Source organism: Nematolebias whitei, chromosome 18 (assembly GCF_014905685.2).
Source record: "Nematolebias whitei isolate Nwh7 chromosome 18, NemWhi1, whole genome shotgun sequence".
Lineage (NCBI taxonomy): Eukaryota > Metazoa > Chordata > Actinopteri > Cyprinodontiformes > Rivulidae > Nematolebias > Nematolebias whitei.
In genome coordinates, this window is record NC_056515.1 from 29,456,206 (window position 1) to 29,462,023 (window position 5,818).

The window sequence follows — 5,818 nt, forward strand, 5'->3', positions numbered from 1 at the left end:
GAAGTTTTATATATTAACAGAGGGTTGGGAGTTTGCAGCCTCCTTACATCAGCACATAAAGGCAGCTCGGCTTATAAGTAACACGTCCTGGCCCAAACTCTGTGCAGGATTACCGTGGTCTCAACGTGCACGGTGCATTTCATACCGCGGCTGAAGTTTACATCTTAAAACCATACATAAAGTCCTTTGATCTTTGTTGGATCAGTTAGTGTTATAGTTTTCTCACTCACAGAATGATTTTTTTCAATACTTGGTTAGAAAAATTTCCTTTAGGAATATTTCGGTCCATATATTGTTTTTGCAGTTGTTTCTATTTGCACAAAGCTGCTGATTAATCTGTCATTGGGAGGCTTTGAACCATGTGCAACATCATTTTTATTACCAGTTTCTGAGAGGCGAAGTCAAACTGGCATATGTGCATATGAGTGTATTTATCTGCTACCATCATTTAACATAAACTACAGAACAAAATTTAATGAAACAATCAGGAAATAATTAATAAATGTACCTTTATGACTGATTACCATTTAGAGCCAACCTAGTTAAAGATGGCCACCATAGCCAACATATAAATGCTTGGAATTCAGATGATTTAAGAGCTGAATGTCTGGTGGTGCTAGCTGAGAGTCATTACCATATTCAGTGAATCGACATCTAGTGATGTTGAAATAATGTTATTTTCAAGGTTTGACCAAAACTGCAACACAACTCTTTATTTTTCAAAAAACAAACAAAAAAAAAAAACAAGCTCTTAGACTAAAACTTTGGCATGAAAAGCAGTGGGTGATGTATCTCATCAACCAATGCTAGGTCTTTAATTTTCTAACAGGAACAGGGAGCAGCTGTATATCAAACAGGATGGATCCTGACAAACCTGCTTATGATTTACAATTATATTTAATTATTGAACAGCATATATTATGTACCATGTGCCATTTTGTCTCTAAACAGCCCAAAAAAAAAAAACCCCTTTGCTGTTACCTGGATGTCTGTTCTTGTTTTTCTCAAGGAGCCTGCCTAATCCACACTGTCACCCAATACTTAACGAGACATTTACAAGCAATACAATAAAAAAACTGACACAAATTAGTAAACACATTTTCCCAGCACTTCTAGCTCCTCTATCAGACATAGTCAAACTTGAAGACAGAGTCATGTGTCTCCCCTGCTGTGTCTCTACACACCTGTCTCCAGCACGGCCTCCTGATTGCCTTTGCACCTCCACAGCACAGATGGATGTGTCAAGCTGTTGTGATTTCTTTGTATACAGGAAGCAAAGTTAATAAAAGAAGATGAAGAGTAAAGGAAGCAAAAGATATGAGGATGTATATGGAAATGTTTCTCTGCCAGCTGTACAAGCAGGTTTATTTCTGCTAACATGTGCCGTGACTCGTTCAGCAGATGGAGATCACTGAACTAACAGAACCATCACATCTAGACAGGGCTCAGACACTCAGAAAATGACAAAATATGTCCTGTTAGGAATCTTATAAACTCAAATTGAGCTTTTCTTATAATCCCATTGGGGATGATTGAGCTCTGAGCACTTATGTTAAACTGGGTTTGATGTATGTCAGTGATTATTTCACTTGTTTTTGGCTATTTATGTTTAAATATAAAAGGTTAGCAGGAAATCACACCCATGCTAATGGAAAAGATTTATCTACTAACGACAACACATGTAGGGCTATCACTTTTGGTTTTTGTTAAAGTTGCACCCAAGCTCAATGCCCAGTTTTAGACTGAAAGTTGGTATAAAGTAATGCTGAACCACGAAAGCTCATTTTAAGGAATTGAACAAGTTAAACAACAAAGTCCATGCTCAATAATCCAGGTATAAAATCCAACATTTTTCAGTCAGGTCATCTGGACAGTTTCATTTTTTTTTTGTGCTGAAACGTTTCCCCTTTGATCCAGAAGGCTTCATCAGTCAAGGAAACACAACAAAACTGATTCTTCCTCCAACAGCTTACTCCAAAGTGGAACAAACCAGTTCTGCTTGTGATAAGATGGACAAGATGAAATGAACAAGATTAGATGAACAAGTTAAACATTAATTTTACAGAGGTATTTTTCTGATTATGATTATACATTATATATGAACCACTCCTTCCCAAGCTTCTTCAGGCTATTGGCTCTGAAACAAATTGCATTTTTTCTTTAGCTTTTCCCCGTTTTTTTCCTGAAATGATTAAACAGGTGGAGCATCGCAGGAGGTGTAAGTACAAAGTTTAATCTGTAGAAGACCAGTGGTTAGGATTATATGATGACATCTCTTTATTGTAAAGTTGGTGTGTTACTCCATTTTTCTCCATCCATTTGGCTACGTATTTATCAGAGCCTTCTCATCTGGCGCTGCACTCCTTCACACCATCTCTCTGCAGCTTTGCTCTTTCCCCCTCCCTTTAAGAAAGATGAGATTCCCTCTATTATGGCCCTGAAAACTTTACTTTTCCTGGTGATGAGGCACTTTCTGTCAAACAAACATCAAAGATTATGTGGGACATCATATAAAGAATTAAAGCTGCAAGAGATTCACACTGACAGATTAAACAGGCCCCTTTTGACACTTTTGAGTGTTGTGTTGTGGGAATCTGTGCCTGCCCTGCTCACCTGGTTGTCTCCTCACCAGGTGTTTGGCATTACTGTAATTAGTTTCACCCTTTAAATATTTGAGTCTCCTGTGTCTCACCAGCAGAACATTATGAATAATGGTTACAACGTCTCAAGCCCTCCTACTGTACAGCTAGCCCTTGCCTCCAGTGCTAATTCCACGTTTCTTGGAGTCGCTGCACCTTCAGCATTGTTGTTTTTCCCTTTTGGGTAGGCTGGTGATGATTTTCAGTCATCCAGGACATGGTAAATTAAAAAAAAGTTCAAGACAAAAACAACTGGACTTTATTTGTAACAGACGACATTTTGCTTCTCATCCGAGGAGCGTTCTCAATTCAAAGAACAGTGTGTGGGGTTTGAGTTATAAAGATGAGCTAGATACACATGTAGATTGCCCTATCACTACTCACAAAAGAGGTTTGTTAGGATCCAGCAATATTCAGTCAGGTCATCTGGACAGTTTCTTTTTTCAACACAAAAAAAGAAACTGTCCAGATGACCTGACTTAACATTGCTGGATTTTATACCTGGATTATTGAGCAAGGATTTTGGTGGTTTGTTAGTCTGAGAAACAGAGGAGCCACTCTAGCGACATGGCTGAAATTCCTGATCGGTGTGAAAATGTCTGGGTATCAGGCTTAACTGACAAAGACCAGTGGGATCTGCACAACAACACCAAGGCCAAGAGTGGTTCAAAGAGTTTATCGTCTTTAACAAAACTGGCTCTGGTGGAGGTCCTGGGCCAGGTCCAGTATGGCAAGCCCTTTTAACATAAAATCGGATTCACCACGCTTACATTCCAGACATCTTAAACTGAGTTTTGACTAGACATATTAGTTATTTAAGATATCTTGAATTGCATTTTGACTAGTGTAGTGGACTAGGCCCATGTCAAAAACTAAGTCTAAGGTCAAAACTCTTGACCTTTAGAACCTTGTGGGACAGGAACTATCATTTCATTCATTTGAACTCAGAAATACAGGTTCACCCATCCTGAGACTTTCTTTCTTGAAGATTCAAGTGAAAAGAACACTCTCTGTTTTATTATCATTACTATTTTACAAATGTTGATAATCAAAATGTCTTAGTTCAAACCATTTTAGATGTTGCAGTGAACTAATCAATTTTATTAACTGAGTAATGATTTTTATTCTCATGTCAAAGCTGTTACAGAATAATTATGCATTTTCTGATTTCTGCCTTTGAGTGAGCAAGTGTGCGTTTCCAAGGTTGGAGTCAAACGAAAAACAAGTTGTTGAACGAACTGTCATGTTTTTAGAATCCTCTCAGACGTAAATAGAGAAGTTTTGGCACCTGTTTCTGAAACGCGCCAAAGCAAAACTCTCTCTGTCTGTGAGAACATTTCTGATCTGTTTCATAACAATTCTCGCTGTCTCTAACCTCTTACGTCACAAAACACACCCCGTCTGGTCGTTTCTGACCAATGAACAAATCCCAAAAGTGAACCGGGAAAGAGTCTTTAAAATGTCAGTACTTCCTGGTCTAGTCAGTGCTAAAGTTCTGTGGGAGTTCTGTAAACTACACAGGCTCTGCTCGAGTTCTGTAAACAGTTCTGGGTCGGTTCTGATGCAGTTCTGATGGAGTGCTGTTGGAGTTCTGCTGGATACACAGTCCAACCAGTTCTGTTCATGTCTCTGCTCGGATGCTGTTTGATGTTACTGACATGACAACAAAGCTCTTCCGAGTTCCATGGGATTATAACATTTTCCACTGAGGTGAATATGTGTCAAACAGAGCCTCGCCATTACTTCGGACGAGTAACAGCATCCTACTGAGACGCTGAAAGGGTGCGTTAAACGGAATCTCACCTGAGACATCTCCAGGTAAAGGAGCCGATTTCATCACCTAAGTGTACTGTAAGGAAAAGCTGAAGAAAGCCGGAGAGTGTCGATTCTGGTGAACACTTCTTTCCCCTCACACACCATCTTACTCCCTCTAAACTTCTTTCCATCTTTAAACTTTTCTATCAAGTAGAAATTCTTCCAGATATTTTAGAAATGTCTGTGTAAAATGCTCACCCACATTCATGTGGGTAAAAGATCATAGTTGTACAGTTTCATAAATGTCTGTGGTGCAGCAACGGAAAAATCATGGCCGTATGATTTTTCTTGATTGATTGCTTATGTTGTTATTTTCATAATTTGCCAAATTAATGTAAATGTTTGATGTTAAACTTTGATTCTGTAAATAAATGACCGCATTCATTTTGATGGGTCAAACGTAAATGACGTCTCACGTTTGCATTTCCTTAAATTCAATGCACGTTTTATTCAGTCCAGAAAAATGAGGAATCCGTGTTAAATGATGAATATATCCGAGCAGTCTGTTCATCTACACTAGTCAAAATACTTATTTAAGATATCTCTAATTACATTCTGACTAGTCATAATAACGACAGATTTACCATTGAGTTGTATGGAGGCTTCAATTCAAGATATCTTAAACTGAATTTTGACTAGTCAAAAAGACAGTTCTAGATATCTCTAAGTTAATTTTGACTAGTCATTATTTGCTTTCAAGATATCAAACTTTTAGTTCTGACTAGTCATAATTACAATTAAAGATATCTTAAATTACGTCATTATTCAATATATCTTAAATGTATTTGTAGATATCACAAATGAAGTTTTGACTAGTGCAAATTAAATTGTAGATATCTTGATAGCAAATAACGACTAGGCAAAACTAACTTACAGATATCTAAAACTGTACTTATGACTAGTCAAAATTCCTTTTAAGATATCTCAAAATGAATTCAAGATATCTTGAATATTTTATCATGTAGACGGCTTTTCTATTCAAGATATCTTGAATTCACATTTTGACTAGTCAGAATGACGTTCAAGATATCTTGAATTGTTATTCTGACTAGTCAAAACGTCACAGATTTAAGTAGCATTTTGGCGGAAAAATCATAAGACATTGTAACCTTTTTATTTTATAATCTGCAAAATCAGGTCAGTCCAACACAACGCTCGTATTTTTAACATGATTTTTAGCGCGGCAGCTCGGATTATTTATTGTATCTGCAACAAGAAGACTTTTTTGCGACGTCTTTTTCACGACAACCGGAAACCGAAACTTCCTGCTTTGCGAGTCTTTGCACTCATAGATATCATATAATCATATGATATATATGATCATATAATCATATGATATCTATGCATATAATGACTAGGTACAG